At 50.2% G+C, this 18,860-nt stretch overlaps 2 pseudogenes; both read right to left on the bottom strand.

Moving 5' to 3' along the window:
- Nucleotides 1–16,030: 16,030 nt before the first annotated feature.
- LOC111813229 lies at nt 16,031–16,129 on the bottom strand (annotated as a pseudogene).
- Nucleotides 16,130–16,317: 188 nt separating this feature from the next.
- Nucleotides 16,318–16,991, bottom strand: LOC111813226 (annotated as a pseudogene).
- Between the last annotated feature and the right edge of the window lie 1,869 nt (nt 16,992–18,860).

Raw genomic sequence — 18,860 nt, 5'->3', positions numbered from 1 at the left:
CTGATGCCTTATTATTTTCCCTAATTATGCTAAGACCAGAGGGCAGAGGCCAGGACCTTTGCATCTCAAAGTTACTGAGCACATGTGGCTGTTTGTCATGTAGATTGCATGGCTGATATGGAAACGAGGCTTCCTGGAGACCTTGCTTGGAACACTCTTTCCAGAGAAGATTAGAGTGACATAAGCACCTGCCTAGCAAGTGCCAGGTCCCAAGTTCGATCCCTGGTACTGAAAAAAAAGAATCAAGATAGACACCCATCACTAGGATCCCTATTCCTGGGCCTCAGTCTGGTGCTCAAGGCTCTTCACGCTCTATAGCCCCATATCCTCCCTTTTTCTCTTTTTTGTTCATTCAAAAGTATTTATTGAGCACCTACCACAGGCCAGGTCCTACCTGGAGCTGATACTGCATTGCAGGGTGGGATTGAGACAAAGAGTGCTCCAGGGGAAGGGATTCTACCTCAGGAAGAGAGAGGAGCTATGACAAAGGACAAAGCAGGGCCAGGCGAAAGGGGACGTGATGGGGCTAGGAAGGGACAGTGGTTCTGCCTGTGGGCAGTGATCTGAATGAGGTTCCAGGCTACCCCACAGCCACCCAGGACAGGAGCGTTCCAAGCAGAGGGGACAGCAGGTTCACAGGCTCTGAGACAGGAACATGAGGCCCTTTCTAGACCTCAGTATCTGCAAAAACAAACCCGGATCATTAACTCCAAAACAAGGCCTGCAGGCCACCAGAGAGACAAAAGGAGCACAAGCATGACAAAAGCACCTGCCCCTGGGGCAGGGAAGGTCTGCAACAGGAAACTGGCTGAGGCCTAGGAACCAGGCTGCGGGGGCTGCACCTTTCAGGTTGCAAACCAAGTTCTCAATTCCTACCCTCATCCTATCCCCTCCCCTCCCCTCCCCTCCTTTCCCCTCCCTTCCTCTTCCCGCCTCTGCCTGCCCCTTCTCCTCCCCCTTCTCTCTCATTTTGTGGTACTGGGGACTGAACTCAGGGCCTTTACGCTGAGCTATAACCTTAGCCCTTTTATTTTGAGCAGGCTCTTGCTAAATTGCTAAGGCTGTCCAGGCTGGGTTTCAACTTGAAATTATCCTGCCTCAGCCTCCCAAGTGCAGGGATTACAGGTGTTACTACCATGCCTGGCTTTAAGTCTCTATCTTAAAATGTGAAATAGCTTCGAGTAATGAAGCTATTTTTAAAAGCCCTCTTCAATGGCCGCATGCAACTCAGCTATTCAAATCTCAGTTCCAGGCCCCGAGCAACCAGTTGGCAGCTTCTCGGTCAGCTGTCTGTGAAGTGCCAGCATGTCGTGCTTCTGGATGGCAAGTCCCCGTCCATGGGCTCAGCCAGAAGGAGCCCTGAGGGCTTCAGAGAGATAGTCCGGTCTGGCCAAGGGGTCCTTGGTTCTGGTTTTAGAGCTTTAGCACCCTTGAGAGTTGGTCCAAGCATCTGTCTCCCAGGAATCTCCTCTCCCAAGCCTGTCCCAGGCAGAGCCAAACCAGGGAGAATCGGGACAGAGCTGTGCCCCACTCCCACTGTTCCGTCCTCTGATCTCGTTTGGCAGCCCCTGGCAAGGTCCAGCAGGGAGCCCTGCCTGGGGGTATGAGGTCAGTCAGCCTTCTGCTCCAGCTTTGCTGGGGACCCTGGTGTTCACGGTAGCCCCAAGGACCCTTGCCCAGTACCCCCCACATCACAGCCCCATCTGCTCTTTCCCAACTCAGGCAGATGAGATTGGAGCCAGCCTTGTGGATCTCTCTGAGCTGCTTCATTAGGAATGATTTTCACATCGACATACACACGGGCCCCCCAGAGCCTCCTGCTCCAGCCCTCTGCCGAGAGCCCCCATTAATGCTAATGGAAGTCCCACGGCTTGGACAGGGCGCCCTGCTGGAAAGAGGCCTCGGGATGCCCACCCGCAAACATGACCTTTTGCTGTGTAAGAGACAAGATTTCAAAATCAATTGGGCCTGCCTGTCCCACCACATGGTGATACTCAGACAAGAGGCCACGTGCCCACGACAGGCAGGGTCAATACTGCAGCCCAGGCAGCCTGCTGGCTGGCCTGCATACTCTGGAGGGCAAACCCCAGTCCCACCAATGGAGTGTCATGTGGAATACTCATGATGTCACTGACATAAATCCTACTATCCGCACCTGAACCAGAGCAGCAACGATGGCGAGCACTCCTGCATAGAGCCAAGTTCTAGTCACGCTGCATAAGCACACTTGCTTCTCATCCGGCCAGTAAATTTGGTACTATTATGCTCCTTTTGCTCATGGAAAAGGGACAAGAGCTTTGATCAAGTCATAAGGGAGGTAGGTGGCAGAACCAAGCTTGGAACCCAGGTCTGGTCCAGGGCCCATGCTTATGTCTATGAAGCTGCTCAATCTTCTCTTGCGTGCTCACCAGACTCTCAGGAGGCCCTGCTCAGTGCCAGGATTGAGCCATACAGAGCCAGTCTCAGCAGAGTCACTGCCAAGGGGCACAGGGTGCCCTGTGAGCACAGGGTGGGATGGAGGCCTGGGAGAAGGAGGGAGGGGGTGGGGCAGGGAAGACTTTCTGGTGGCATGGATCTCTGAACAGAGTGGAGGTGGCCTGGAGTCCCTGGCTACAGTTAGGGTCCACCATGTTCCCTCCTGAAGGCTCACTGTACTTAAGGCTTGGGAGGCAATAGGAGAGGGGGGCTGTAACTTCGTCAGTGGTGAGCTCATTCCTTGATGACATCATTGGAAAGTGACGTAAGCCGGAGCTGGGGTCCAGATGAAAAGAGTAGAACTTGGGCACAGGAACTTGGGGACTCCATCTGGTTCCTAGTCCCTTCCTTTGGGGCAGTCTTGCTCCCTCTGGCCAGGCCACCTTGAGTTGTGCAGGTTTCTGCCACCACACCCTTCTGTTGTGATGTCTCTGCCTCACCACAGGCCTAAAGCCACAGAGAAGCTGACCATGCACTGCAACGATGAGGTGAAAAAGGCTTCTCCTTTTCAAAGTTGCTAATATAGACAATTTTGTCACATGGACACAATACACTGAGGCTGTGTGTGGGGACAGATGCTTGTGTGCATGCGGGCATGTATGGCAAGGGCAGGTCCTAGTGCTTATATTAGTGTGTGTATGTACCTAAGGGCTACTCCTGAGGACACAACCAGTCCAGGAATCCCAGGCCCCCAACAAAGGCTCCACAGTGGCAACCTCGGTAGAGAGGGGACCCTCCTTCTTCAGAAAGTGGAGATGCTAGCTTTCATTTTGGCAAATTCATAGCATATATAACATTTTGATCACTTCCACTGCCAGCTGCAGTGTTTCTTAATCTCAGGGTGCTCCTTTATTGGGGAATTGTGACAGAGGCTGGCCTTCGGGATGCAATCAGGTACAATCACATAAACTCAACAAATGCTTGTGTGTAACCTTGTGGATTGGTTCACTTGGCCAGAAGGAAGATTTATGAATGGGGTGAGCCGAGTTCTAAAATCAGCCATGTGTGGACCTCCTGTTTAACTGCTATGGGATGCTGGCCTATGAGTACCTCTTTATCCATAAAACAGGATCCTCAGTTCTCCCTTGCATGGTGGCTGTAGAAGATGTAGAAAGTGAAGGGTCCATTAGGGAGCTCCCTAAATGACCATTGAGCCAGCATGTTAGGTCAAGCAGGTGGGAGAGGAAGGACCTGGTGTACAGGGCTGGCCTGGAACAGGGAGGTGGGAAGTGGTTCTTATGTAGATGCCAGGATTACCATAGCTGGGGAATTTATCAGGGTCTTCTGGTTGCAGGTGTCAGACTCATAATCCTAGGCGGCTTCAGCCTAGAGTGATTCAGTCCAGCTTGTGGAACAGAAATGTCCTCGTCTGGTCTGCTTCTGAAATGGCTCAGCATGGAGCTCAGGTGACCACGCAGCTCTGGTTCTTCCCCTTGACTGGATTCCCAGGAAGATTTCTTCCCTGAGTTGGCCTCTTGCTTGCAAATGTTCTCACACTCACAGAATGGCCACACAGCTCTGGGACAATGTCCTTCTTGGCTCCAAAACATGGAAAATAATAAGAGGCCTTGGACAACAACCCCCACAGAAGCCTTCAGATGTTCTTTGACTGGATCAGCTCAACCCTGTCCTCAACAGTCCTGTGGTCACATGGATGGAATGTGCTGATTGGCCAAGGGAGGTCATGTGTTCCCCATTAGGCAGCTCAGATTCTACAGTCTGACCTAAGAGTGGGAATTCCTCCCTTAACCTTGGGGACTTCTATCTCTGGACAGAGAGGCACCATGCCTAACCCTTACCTTGGGCTAATCTGGCTTCTGGCTTCTGGTTTCTGATCTCCTTGAGTCATCTTTCCCCTCTTTGTAACTCCTACAGATCCTAAAATCCCAACCAAGTGCCCACTGCTGCTGGAAGTGTCTTTGTGCACCCTGCACTGTGTGTATTCCACACAGTGTCCCAGCCTCCAAGGGATTAATGCTCCAGCAGAGCTGAAATCATGCTTAAGGTTTACCAGGTGCAGGCACATTCACCTCTTAACTGGGAGAGGGAAAAGCCCGTGGCAGCCAGGTGCTGCTGTGTCACCACAGCCAGGATACAGACAGTTCCACAGGATCCTACTTCTGGTGACACCACTTGGTAACACACAGGGTCAGAGCAGAAAAGCAAGTGCAGCCCACAGCCACACCTGGACACTAAAGCATGGAGCCTGTCCCCGTGGGAAAACTTGACACATCTGTGCACTTGGCTAAAATGATTCTTTATTAATTGCAGCTGTAGCACTGCTGTCCTCTTTTTGCTCCTAGGTACCCAGTAGTAGAATCATCTTACTTCATAATAGCATCTGACCCAGAGAAAAATGCAACGAGTTCACTTAATACACCCCAAATTCCATAGAAAGTCCTTCTGACATCTGTCTGAAGCACCCAGGGATTGCATGCTCCCCACAGCAATGGGTCAACCTACCTCTGTTCAACTTCAAGGCATGTTCCTGGCGGTCTTTGGCTGGCTGGAAGGCATTGCACAGTCCTGCAAAAGGTTCTCATGCCATGAGGAACTAGGGCTGGGAGCTCCTCTGTGGTGCCGTGTGTGTGTGTGTGTGTGTGTGTGTGTGTGTGTGTGTGAATTTTGCAGTAATTGGGCAGCATTTGGCTCTGTTAGGGATGTGAGTGAAAGAACTCAACTTGAGCATGTGCAGGGTTAGGTTCAAAGGTCTTGAGGTTCCTGGTGGAGGCTGAAAGTAGGAACGTACTGTGTCTGGAGTTGAAAACTGCTACCAGGAGCTCAGACCCTGCAGAAACTTAACTACTATTTCCTATCCTTGCCTTTCCCCTCCCTCCCTCCTAGTAGCCCATAGTTCAGTCCCACCCTTTCCCAGTGGGTTTCCTCTGCAGGACTTTGCAGGCTTGAGAGTGGGGAAGATAGTGGCAAAACCTAGCCTGAGGCTGGCGGTGGTGCCCTGGCCAAAATGAGACTAGGGCTGGGGGATTCCTGAAGAGGGGAGTGGAGTTCTGGGCAGAGAGACCATTGTGTGCCCCTAGCTGGTCTGGGCAGCCAGTGCACAGTGGGTCTCTGGTCCTGAGGTCAGAGCCTCCCTTCCTGGGGGGTGAATCCTACAATCCCTCTCGCACCCCTTGCCAGCACAGATCACCCAGGTGTCTGGGGTTTTCACATCTAGCAAGAGTTGGAGATGAGGAGCTCAGTGTCATCATTAGGTGCCCAATTACCAGCATCTCTGGAGTCCAGGTCAAGGTGGGTGCTGGGATTCATGACAGCATGACAGAAGGCCAGGCCAGACCTTGCCCCAGTGACCAGAGCCCCAGCTTCAGCTGCTCTGGTGGCTTTTCTGCCCTCTTCCTGCAGCTTTCCAGGCAGCTTCTTCTCAGTTTCTCTGGACCTCTTGGCCCTTGGTGGGCCAGGCTTGGGGACATGTGCACCTCTGTGCATGCCTCTATGTGACGCTGGTTACAAGGTCGCTTACTGGGCCACATGCAGCCTCTGCTGCACTTCCTCATTGCCTTTTACCCTGTTCAAAGTACCCCCAGCCACTGCAGTAAACTGGCAAGTGTCCCGGCATCCCTGCGAGTGTCCCAGAGCATGAGGCTATGTGGGTTTGTGTGAGCATCCCTGTCACCTCCACCCAGGTGGTTCTATGCATTTGCTCCTCGAGTACTTGCTTCCTCTCCTGCCCATTTTGGAGCCTTCTTAGTGCTCGTGAAATCCTCTGGGAGATGGGAGATAGGGTTCTGAGCATTCAGGGGCAGTGACCTTGCCCTGCATCTGTCATCCCTGGCCATCACCCGGGCACTTCCCACGTGTGTCACCATGAAACCACCTTGCCCTCAGGAAGCGCACAACACCCTAAGATACCCAGGGCTAAAGGGAGCTTGAGATCCTTCCACTCACACCCTCACTTCTTTGTACTAAGTGGACCTATCCTAGGGAGTCCATCCTATTATCATGATTCCCACAAAAGACCCTACTGTTGTTATCTAGTTTGAACACATTTTGTCTCATAAAAAATACTAGGAGAGCAACTGTGCTGTGCCAGGCACAGACAGGGCATCCTAGGAATGGACCAGCTATGGGTCCCACCTGCGGCTGAGTCAGGGCAGATAAAAGGCAAAGTAGCCCACAAAATATATGCACTACATTGGTGAAGTTGAGAGGAGGAGGGGGCAGGACCTGGCAGGGAGGGCGATGACGGACGCTCTCTGCAGAGGTGACATTGAAGCCACCAGTTCCCTGCAGGCCCCTCACCTGCCCTGCCTTGCCTTTTCCAGTCTTGTACTTTTGAGCCAGCCTGACCTCTTGGCCCTTTGCTCAGCCTCTGGTCCAGGGAGCTTTGGCTCACGGGCTCATAGCTCTCACACGACTACAGGGCTGAATGCTGTGAAGAGGCAGCTCATGGGCTTCCTGAGAGCCATGAGCTCTTTCTCCTCTCCTGATGGTTTTTATAAGGGAAGAAATAGGACTTGGGGCCTTTATTCCCCCTGCCTTTATAGAGGGGGACACCATGGAGCACATTAGGGGCTGGGCAGGCTTCTGTCCTGGGGACTATGTGGCCTGCAGGGAGGGCTACAGGTCCAGGGAGGACAGGTCAAGGCAGGACCAGGACTTGCTGGCCATCAACAGTGGCAGGCAGGTGTCTGTCAGAGTGAAAACAGGGGCTGGTCTGGGCCTCCTGTGTCTGCTGGGCATGTGGCTGGGTGGGGAGACATAGTAAAAAGAGGAAGAAGGGAGGCCAAGGCCCTAGCCACAATGAGACCACATTGCATGGCTTGGGTCATGCTGAGCAGTCTGCTGCCATGGGCCATGGATGTCCTGAGCCCTGTACTGCAGGCTGTGTCATGATCCCCATTCACAGATGAGGAAAATGAGGCTCATTGATAGAGCTGAAAGGCACTGGGCTGGTGTTTCTCCCCTGGCAGTCTGACCTCAGAGCCCATGCTCTTACCTACCACCTTCTAGTTCCAAACTTCAGGAGCCCACAGCTACCGTGCAGTACTCCAAGTCCTGCATGCACAGGACAAACTCCCAGGAGGCATCTCCAGAAGTGTGTTTGGGGGTGACTGTGTATTCTGTTGGAATCCCTCCTCTTTCTTCCCCCTCTTCTCTTTCCCCTCTGCCTTGGTCTCAGTGACTCTCTGACACCCAGTTCCCTCTTTATTGCTCTCCTTATCTCTCCCTTTGGACTTTTACTTAGTTCTCTCTGTCTCTGCCTCTCTGTCTGTCTGTTTCAGTGTTTCTGTCGTTGTCTCTGCGTCTGTCTGTCTGTCTGTCTGTCTCTCTGTCTGTCTGTCTCTCTTCCTGCCTTACTCCGGCAGGCTCCTGTTTCTGAGCTCTGCCCAGGCAGGTGAACCTGCCCTGCCCTGTGTGACTTTCACATCAACCATAGAGCTGGGCCTTGTTCTTCTGACTGGAATGACTGGGCGGGGGGGACGGGTGGGAGGGGTCAGTGAGGTGTGATTGTCACTGGTTGTTGGGAGCCCATTGAGAGTTTGGTCTGTGCAGTCCTGTGAGGGTGGGCTTCTGGGTCACTGCCCTGGGAACCAATTGGCCCTGAGGTGGGGGAGTCTACCACACCCCACCCCTGTCCCATCACTGACTCCAACTGTCCATGGTCAGCCACTCAGGAGGCCCCAACCTGTATGTTCCAGTCTCCCCTGGTTCCCCTGTCTGCTCCAGGATGCAAACACCTCAGCAGTCAAAGCCAGAGGCTGTGTGGAACCAACCCTGGCCCTCTGAGATGACCGAGGGTACTCAGAGACACTTCCTTCAGCCTGGGGGGCAGTGGTGCTGGTGACTGGCACCTGCTCCCTACTCCCACACACCTCAGGCTTCCCTCTCTTCTGTGTGGCAGGACAAACCTACTTATTGAGAAATGTCATCCAGCAAACTCACACAGGACACTGTTCTGAGTTAGGCCTGGGCTGGGGGCTTAGTTTGTCATCTGCAGCTTGGGAGGCACAGGACAAGAAAGTCCCTTCTGAAGCCAATTCTTCAGTGGAAGATAACAGGACTCTGGCCACTGAGGTCCCACCAGGCTAGCTCTGCTCACCTGGGTGAAGAATTAGCTTACTCCCCAGGCCTGAGACAGAAAAGCTTCTCTGTCCCCACGAACAGGGAAGAGATGGCAGGAAGAGGGCACCAGTGCGTATCTGTGCCTTGAAAGGATTCCAAGTTTGCTGAGTTTAAAGGAAGGAAATGAGTTTCAAGTTGGAAAACTTACTGGGTGTCCAACACCGCCATGCTGCCCTCCAGCCTTGTGGCCCTGGAGGGGGTGTGACATGAAAGGTGCCCACCGAAGACAGAGCCGGCTCGCCAAGCCCTGGCTGGGGCAGCCCCGCCCTCGCCCACTTTAGAAGCCCCTTGGAAGCTCCCAGGTAAAACCCCCACTTCCTTTATCCCATGCCTCTTTTTTGAGGTTTGGCTGCATTTTTGATCTTAACAAGTTTTTTTTTTTTCTTTGTCATCTTTGCCGGGGCTTTTACAATGCGATTTCCTTTTATTTTAAAAACGGTCGCTTTCAAGCCTCGTCTCATCTCTGATTGTTTCATGTTTGCAGGTTTCTGGAAGGTTTGGAGCTGGCCCCTGGGTGGGCAACTTCCCATCGGCTCCTTGCTCCACACGCCTGCTTGGGAAGGTTGCGGCCTCAGCAGAGCAGCTCTGCTCCTCAGCTCCTGGCTGGGCCAATGGGTGGAGAAAGATGCAGGGTGCCCGCCCACCAGCCCCCCTCGAAGTCCCCCCAGTGTCCACCAGGGAGGACAGTATGGAGTGGGAGCGCACTGTCCGGCTGGTTGTCTCTAGCCACAGAACTGGACACGGAATTGTACTCTTAAGCTTCAGCGGCCCTTGTCTATACAGGGATAATAGTGATAGTACTAAAACATAATAGCGGTAAGTACTTCCTGAGTACTAAGTACAAGTAGTAGTCCTGTAAGATGATACCCAGAAAGGGCTTGCACTCTGCCTGACATAGTGCCAAGGCTTCATGGATAACATCTAGGTGAATAGGGCAAACCCTGGGGCTCAGTGGAATAAATGCTTCCTTGGCAAGTGCAAGGGCTTGAGTTCAATCCCCAGTTCCGCCAGAAAAATAAAAATAAATAATAATACTCACCTAAGCCCCTCGGCACCCCACAGCCCTGTCTGGGACCCTCAGGAGCACAGAAGGCCCTGTGACCAAGAACCCACACCCAAGGACCTGTACATTTAGGTTGGGAACCCCCTTCTGTAATCAGCTGGCTCCCTAGGACCTACCCCAGACTTGCTGCTGCTCTTTCCCTATCCCTAGGCCTGTGTCTGCCCTGCCCACGGGACTTGAACACTCCACTCATTAACTGGAGCGAACACATTCTGCATGCTTATCCTCCTTTTGGGAACCACGTTCTCCCTTACTTGCAACTAACTTGGGCTTCAGGTGAGATGAACTTTATTCCTGACCTGAGAAGTGGAGCATGTGACCTGGAGTTGACCAGTTGGGATAGTTTATGTTCCTCTGAGGATATGATTAGTTCATGGATGCACGCATGACCAAAGAGAATGCAGTCAGCTCCAATTATGGCCAATCCATGGGCCAGAGAAAGGGCCTTCCCAGCCACTGGAGTTAGGATAGAAGCTGGCTGCTGGCAGACCTCTGAAGGGATTTAGAGGCATTCTGTTTATGAAGGAGCGATGAGGTAAAAGAGAGTTCTTTAAGTTTCTGTATTGTACCAACCCTGGGCTTTTCAGTTGCATGAACCATGAATTCTGCATATGTGTGTGTGCAGACACGCACTATCACATATATACAAACATACATTTGCCTCTACTCTTTAAGGCTGTTGGTACTGGGGTTCTATTTCCTTGCAGTAGAGATGTCTAACCATTTGCTGGAGTCTCTGGTGGAAATGAAACTCAAAGCCTTGAAAGCCAATGGACAGGTAAGGTGGCTCTCAGCTCCTTGCATGGTGGGATTCCAAGTCCAGCTTCGGTTTTTACAAATCACTCTTTGCCTTCCCTGTTAGCCTTCCCTGGTAGAGGAGGAGGCCTGCCTCCTTGTTGGAGCTGAGAAAGGGACACTGCAGAATGGGGAAGCCCAGCAGGGGTTACAGGGAATCTCTGGATGGGTTTTTATGTTACTTTGCCATTTATTTATTTATTTATTTATTTATTTATTTATTTATTTATATGTCTATCTATCTATCTGCAGATTTACCTTCCTAATTAGGTTTGCTCAAGCAAATATATGCGGATTAGTTTTTAATCCTTGGGTTCATAGAAAATGAGAGTGGGGTGGCCCAGGAGTGGGCTAGAACTCGAGAGGACAAGTTCATTGTGGGAAACCCACAGGGTAAGCGGGGTGCCTGTGGGTCTTGAGGTGTGTCTGCACATGGAATGGTGTTGGGTGAGCCCTTGATTTGTCATTTGGTCTACAATTATGAGTTATTAATTATGTCCTAGGTCTGGGGATACAGAAGTGAAGAGGACAAGCTCTTATTGATCTGAACTCCTGGAAGAAGAGAGAGACAAGAAGGCAGAACAGTAGATCTGCAGACACCTGACTCTGTGAGAGGCCAGGACCCCATCTGCAGAGGACCTTTCACCACCAGCCTGGCAGATGGCAGTGCCTGCTAGAGTCTGGCTCTTGAATGTTCCCAGAGACCCGTGTGTTGGATGGCTTGGCCCCTAGCCCAGGGCACTGTTGGGAAGCGGTGGAACCTTTAGGGTATAAGGCTCTGGGAAGGATGTGAGGTCACTGCAGGTGTACCCTGAAGAGACTGCCCAGACCCCAGCCTCTCTTGGCTTCTTAGTCACTGCAGAGCCAACAGTTTTCCTCCTGTACTGTGCTGCCATCACAGAACCAGAGCCACAAGCCAAGTGACCATGGACTGGAACTATCACAACTATGAGCCAGAATAGAACTTTCCTTCAGGTATCATCACAGTACTAGAAACCTGACTAGCATGAGGAGAGGCGCCACAGTTGCCATTTGCTTATGTTCCACTTTCCTGGGTCTAACTCCTGAGAACTCCACCCCTGCCATGTCTAACCCTGTAGTCCACAATCCAAGAAGAGGCCTTGAGCCCCATATAACATCCAATACCCTCTGCTCCTAGCCACCCTGGCAGGGAATGGACCAGTGTCCAGTTCAGAGTCCAGCTTTCCTTGTAGAGAAGATCCTTGGGGTCCCTTCTGACCAGAAGTCACTTCACATATTCCATGTATTAGGCAGGAGGAGAGTAAGTGTCATTTTTCCTCCCTGGAGGATCCTTGGCTCCAGAGTAAATATGTAACAGTTTGGGGTGTGGAGAATTGTGGGGAGTGGTTATAGTGAGGTCCCTGTAGGTGTGGCCAACACTCTTCCTCTCACTGTGGTTGTCCATGCAGTAGACATATGGCCAACAAAGCCAAGGCCTTCTGCAACCACTCCACTGTGGTGAGATGCTGTACCTTGGCCAATACCCATCCCATAGCTTATAGAGGGCTCCTTCTTAAAGCTCTGCCTGGGTGGCCTTGAGGTACAGGTGACTTCTTGAGGGAGCAAACATTCTGGGAACACAGTGGAGGGTGGATGCTAATGTGGGGGTGCAGTGTCACCACCACTGCCAGGGAACCTTCTGATGTGCTGAGAACAGGGTGCTGGAGGATACTCAGATCTTCACAAGGCAGAAGGGAGTCTTTGGAGGTGAGATGCTTCCCAAGAAAAGCATACTGGCACCGCCTGTTCCCCATTTCAACTACATGCATCATGGCCAAGTGAACATGACAGCACCCACTGCACTTGGAAAGCCAGCTGCCCTGAAATTAAAACCCACTCTTCTGGGTAAGAAGAGGCAAGGTGCTTATGGCCCACCTTTCCCTCATGGATGGAAGTTTATACCTACTAGTAAATTTAGGTGATGAATTAAATGGGCTTTAGATGGCACCTAGAGAAGTTATGTCCTCTGCCTAATGGCTGTGCAGGCCCATTAGTGGCTTTGTACAGCAGTGACAGGGTGCTCCTGTTTCCTGGTCAAGGATGTCCCTGAGCCCAGGATCCTGATACTCAGAAGCCTCAACCTTGACCAGGAACAGGGCATGAGTCATGGTTGTGACAGGGACCAGGAGGAGGGGCTTTTGCAGTCATTAGCCCCTGCCCCGTCTTTCTTCCTTATCCTTGGCTTGCATGTGTATCCCACCCACCAAGTGCACACTGCAGCAGAGCTGGGAAGGTCCTGGAAAGTTCCTACAACAACCTTTCTCATTAGAGCTGTTTGGAAAACTGAGATCCCTGATTTGGAAGAAAGTTGGGACTCTGCCCAGAGTGGGTGGAACACACTAGACTGAGTGGCTGTCAGCCCTTGCTCTGTACTAGCGTCTTCTGGGCATCTCTGGACCGAAAGGCCCCTACCTGGGGTCACTGACCTCATTGGTGAGACTGAAGCTGACCATGGTATGGTTCACAAGCCCTTGAGTGACTCCAAGGCACGCCAGGCTTTCACTGGCTGAGAACCACACAGTGGTTCATGGAAGAGCTTGACCTGAATTGATTCTGTTGCTGTTGGGATCCATGCCCACCAGACCAAGGAGCCTAAGGCCACAAAGAGGCATTGACAGCAATTTTTACTTATGTGGCTTTTGTTTTTGGTAAATATTTCAGTGTTCCTAGAAACACCCTCAAAATGTCATCTGACTATTTTGGGACTCTCTCTTTCCAGGCTTGACTCACAGGCATGTTGCTCCTACCAAATGGCCCATGAAAGGCCTAAGTCTGGTTCAGCATGCTTGAAATACTGTTGCCTAAGAAGTAATGCCCCTGCAGGCATTGTGGGCTATCAGCTTCCACTGGATACTACACCTGCTTAGGCTCCATGATGTCACCTAGACACACCTTGGGTCTTTTCGGTCTGGTGGTCTCCTGTTGGCCTTCCTTCCTCTGGCTCCACAGCTGCCTCTGCACACCCAGCATGGGTAGGCTGGCCATCTCAAGCTGGTAAGGCTCCCCACCTTTTAGATCCTCCTTGCCCTGAACTATGGCAAGAAAAACTCTGGCTCCCCATCTCTGCCACTCTGGGTCTGTGGCCTTCCAGAGCAGCGGTTTGGTCCCTGTGTCTGAACCATGCTTTCAGCATTTGCAGCCAACTCCTCTGCTCCCAAGGACTTGGAACATAAATCTAGATGCATAGCTGGGAGACAAACCGAGTTGCCAAACCCTAGAACATTGTCCCTTCCCGGCTGTCTCAATCCTTTGTTATGAAGCTGAGTGGGCCTGTCTGGCTTTCCTTTAAAGGTACTCTATTCCAGGACACTTCCAGACTGTCATGCTGGTAGACTGCTGTTCACCCTGTCCCCTGTCTTGTCCAACCTCAGGCCAATTACTCATTAGGGTCTTGAAGCAGCTGTGAGTAGCTGAGAGCCAATGGGCACCCATCCTCTGAGACTGGGGTTGGGCTGGGCCATCATTCAGCACCAGGTTCTGCTGAGGGGTGTGAATACCCACAAAATTTCCACTCTTACTTCTGTGCACTTACATTTGTTTCCCAAAGCTAAATTATCACGTTTGGCAGCTGAGGGTGACGAAAGGTATTCTCTCACAGTTGTGAAGGACCAAAGTCTGAAATCGAGGTGTCAGCAGAGCTGTGCTATCCCTTTAGGCTCCAGGGAGCAATCCATGCCTCTTTTGTCTCTTCCAGCTTCTGGGGCTCCAACTGTCGTGTATCAACCATCTCCCACTCCCCCCCAAGCCCCACCCCCTGCAGTCTTGTGGCCACGTGACCCTTATCTCTGCCTCAGGGGTCACATTACCCCTTCTGCTTCTCCTTATGTCTCCTCCCTCTGTGAGTCTCTTATAAGGACATTTGTCACAAGGTTAAGGGCAGCCTTGGATGATCCAGAATGATTTCCTTATCACAAGATCTTCAGTTTTATTACACCTGCGAAAACCTCTTTTTCCAAATAAAGTCAAAGCCATAGATTCTAGGGGTTGGCATGGTTCAGTATACTTCAGTATTTATACCTCTGTCCACTGAAGCAACGGTGCTACAGAGACTGCTCTTGAGAGCCCACCACCACAACACCTGAGCTTCGAACAGCGGGGACCACATGAGACTCAACCAGCAGGGCTGCCTGCCCTGGTGGCGCACAGCGTGCGTGGAGGACGAGTAGAAGTTGCCTCTGCATTGGGGTTTACTACTCGCCCTCTCTCTGCTCCATTTTTCCCACTGTCCCATTTGGTCTCAACTACCTGAGTTTTCTATGATGGCAGAATTCACTCATTGTGCTTCGCCTGACATCTGAGAGCCGCCAGCGGCCTGCCTGGCATTGAAAAGGAAAAAGTTTCTGGAAGACCCACCTGGGGCTGCAAGCCTTGAAGTTGCTGTGGGTCTGGGGCTTGCGAAGGGAAGCTGAGCCGGAGGAGGGCTGCTTGGGAGCAAGGGATTGGCCCTGTAGGCCAGAGATGGAGTCCTGAGGGCCCAGATCTGGGGGGTCCTAGGTGGGGTGGCAAGAATGGGGGGGTGACATGAACTGCCCACCGGGAGAACTTGTGTCCTATAGAGCCCCAAACAGGAAGCCCCCATTGCTGCCTTTCCTAAGCCCCCAGGCCTGAAAGCCAGCAGCCCATGGAGAATAAAACAGCCTGGGCAAAAAGGCTCCAAGGCAGTTCAAAGACAGAGAGAGACTGAGGATGAAGTTTTCAAGCCGCATCCGAGGGGAGGGCTTTTCATCCACCAGCCTTTGAATCAGGAATCAAGGCGGGCAAAGTTACTACCAGGTTAAAGTTTAAATGGCACAGAAAGGGGAGACAGGAAGATGAAACACCGGCCGTCTGGCCAGGGGAACAAAGCCGGAGCCCAGCCTGGGCACCTGGCCGCAGAGGCGCTGAGCATGGCAGTCCCAGCCGGGAGGGGTTGTGCGACCATTGTTCCTCGGAAGAAGGAAAGTAATTGAAAGGAAAGGTAGGCCAAGGAGAGGCAGCTGGAGCGTGTGACTGCCTGGATCGTTAGAAAATAATTTAAAGGGAACAGGCCCATCAAGCAGTGTCTCTTATGGAAATGCCATCATAGAAGAGAAAGGAAGGGGAGGGTGGGGAAGCCTTTTCATTCTTTGAAAGGAGAGTTTTTTATTTCCCCTCAATAACTACAGACCAGAATATCATTTGAAATCTAGTCATTTTGCAAACTTGCTTCATTTACAAACTGCCTGGGCTGGGGGTGCTTCCCAGGATCATGGGGGCTGGGCAGCCCCGAGTTTGGATGGACTTCAGGCTGCATGCCTGCAGACTTTTCCCTGTGAGCTGGGGTTCTCTGCACCCCGAGGAAGCCCAGCCAGAACTTTTCTGGTTTTCTCAGCAAAGCTCACCTCCGAGCTGCTCCCAGTGCACTGTGGCTTGAGTGAGTGCCATCTGGGGCTTTGAGGCCTTCAGGATCCAGTTGGAGAGTCAGCATTCTTCCCCAGGACCTTTTTTTTTGGTGGATATAAATCAGCATGAAGCCCCAGGGTTTACTGCCTCGTACCAAAATCACAAACATATGACCCCCAACTATGTCACAAGTATTGGTCCTAACCCCGAAACCACTTCCTCAGTGTTGTGAGCAGGAAAGTGCAGACTTAAAAGGACAGTATTTGCGCAGGGGCCCTGCTAATCTTCTCTGTATTGTTCCAATTTTAGTATATGTGCTGCTGAAGCGACCACAGGGACGGTATTTTGGTGGTGCATGCAGAAGCCACATCTCCCCTCCTACAGGCCCCACACCCCTGAAAGGAGACTGGAGGGGCAGCCAGGCTGGACAGGGAGAAAGCAGAGCAGGCTGCGCAGACTCCAGAGGAATGGACAAGAGCTCTTTTATTTGGGCCCTGCCTGCTCTCTATACACACAGGGCACTACTTCTTCGTCTCCTCCTCCTTGGACAGGGTCTTGATGATTTCTTTCTTCTTGGCTTGCAGGCACTCCTCACGGCACTTGCGTGCCCCCTTGGTCTTTGACCTGCAAGCCTCGTCAGGTCCTGGTCAGCCAGGAGCTTTTTGCAGGCCTTATTCACTTTCAGCTTGTGGATGTGAGGACCCACTTGTTCTTGAACACATTCCCCTTCACCTTTGGGTACAGGTTGTGGTAAATGTGCTGGTCAATCTTCTTAGATTCCCAGTATCTTGGGAGCAGCCTTTGCAGGATCTGCAGTCAGTGCTTCCAGGTCACCTTCTCTGGCATCTAGGCATTGGCTGCACCCTTCCGCTTACAGATGCCCATGTGCCTGCCCTTCCGGCGAGCCAAGGTGCTCTTCTGGTATCGCGCCCTAGAACGGACAATGACAGGATTGCAGAAGATCAGCCCAGCTTTGATCAATTTCTGGATTTGCTGAAGGGAATTGGCTGGCAATTTCGTTGGTCTCATTGGGGTCCAACCAGACCTTCTTTTTGCCACAGCGGAGGACGCCGGAGGCCAGCCTCTTCAGAAGAGGCTGAGCACACTCCTGTCTGCAGCCGCCACAGCAAAAGGAAAGAACTCCCCAGGGTACTTTACATTCAACTCTTTCTAGATGCAACTTCTGGGGCCCCATGTTGACTAGATGCAGGGGAGAAATCCTTTCTAAGGTTTTAGTCTTCTGCAGGAAAACATGTTTAAAATGGCTGACATTAATAAAGCGCCTACTTTGTACACAGTCTAGTGAACAAAGCATTCAGTCATAAATGTACGAACCTAATGACTAATTGAGGATGTAGAAATATAAAGGAACAGCAATAAGACTCATAATTACAACAGTGGAAGCAGTGTGGCCATGAGGATTTATGTTTTCCTAATACAATGACTTCTTGATTATCATAAAATAACCTTCTAACCACAGTAATATTCTCTGGCCTGAAAACTACCTTGCCTACTTTGTTTTGATTACAGTTAGCATGGTATACTTTTACCCAATCTTTTACTTTTAACTTTATTTATAGTTTGCATTATGAAATCCTAGGCCTTTCAGTGGTTGGAAAAGAGTCTGTATTCTGCTTCATTTAAAAAGTTTTTCTTCATTAGCATAGAATTATAGTTGACAGTTTTTTTAATATTTTAGAGATCACGTTCTTATTTCTGTGTAAAAATATGTAAGTGTGTATTCCTATTTTTTTAAATTATTTTTTTCTTCATATTCTGTAGGGACTTAAAGTTTAACATATCCATACTTGATAGAAAATACCTGTTCCATGTTGTGCTTAAGAAGTTTAATATTTAGACAGATAGTTAGGGTAAACCGAACTGCATATGTTGCAGGGTAATAATAAGCTTCTCTTCTGGAAGGCTAACAACCTAAGTTTGCAGATAAAAAATTGGAGAAAAGGAAGGGCTGCAAAGTCAGCCAACATTTTGGCCCTAGCCTTTCAAGGTCAGTGAAGACTCAGGACATAAGAGAAACTATATTATAACATCATGTAACTCAGTTGTGTCCCAAATTTTCTGATCAAGGAGATTATGGAGCCACAGAAGAATGTGATTGATGATGTATAGTGTGCCTAAGGAGAGTCACATGGAGAGAAAACATTCTCTCAGGCTTTCACAGAGAGCAAATTGGTCAAGCAATGGCCGTGACTCATCCACATGACTAACACTGAAAGAGGATCTACAAAGTGCGGTACAGGGTTACAGGATAAATCCTGAGGGTACTTGACTGACCTTATCAGATATAAAAGTTACATTTCTTTTTATATAGGTCTTGCTTTATCTTGGTCTTAACCATCCAGCAGAAAAGTATAAAAACAAGGTATATAAAGTAAAGCCATTGGGTATGCCTATGAATGTCCATTTTGTATCTGTGTATTCAAAGTGGTTGGGATAGATATATAGTTGCATTCTCTTAATAAATAGAATGATTTGTTCTAATGGTGTTTGTAAATAGGATCACAAGTCTGCATCTTGTCCAGCAATTAACCACTAAGAAGAATATATGCAGTGTAATGTTTGTTGAAACTGTACTTCCGATTTGATTTGAAACTGTCTCATTGCTATCTGTTTATCAATAAAACTTTGAAAAAATAAATAAATAAATATAAAAAAATAATAAAGTAAAGCCATATTAATATGCTGAACTTTGAAAGGCTCAAGTCAACAACTTCTGCGGATAACCCACTACTATTAAGGACTTCTGGACTATGTGGGATTGTTTTGCTGAATTCATGTACCTATGGTATTTAGATGCCAGTGGAATACCCATTTCCGACAGGACTGAACAAAAAAAGGGGATACAAAGAAAGGACCATTTTGTATTTTTATACACAGAATAGTTAGGATAAATATACAGGTACTTTCACTTAATTCAATGAGAAGAAAGATTTGTACTAATAGAGTTTGGACAAGATAGCCTGTCTGCTTCTTGTATTATGGATAATCACTAAGAAGATAACAATGTACAATGTATTAATTATTGAAACTGTCCTATTAATCA

This window comes from Octodon degus, unplaced genomic scaffold, assembly GCF_000260255.1.
Source record: "Octodon degus isolate 3935 unplaced genomic scaffold, OctDeg1.0 scaffold00173, whole genome shotgun sequence".
NCBI classification, from domain to species: Eukaryota; Metazoa; Chordata; class Mammalia; order Rodentia; family Octodontidae; genus Octodon; species Octodon degus.
The sequence above is the reverse complement of the archived record's forward strand: the minus strand, read 5'-3'. Positions and strand labels throughout refer to the sequence as shown.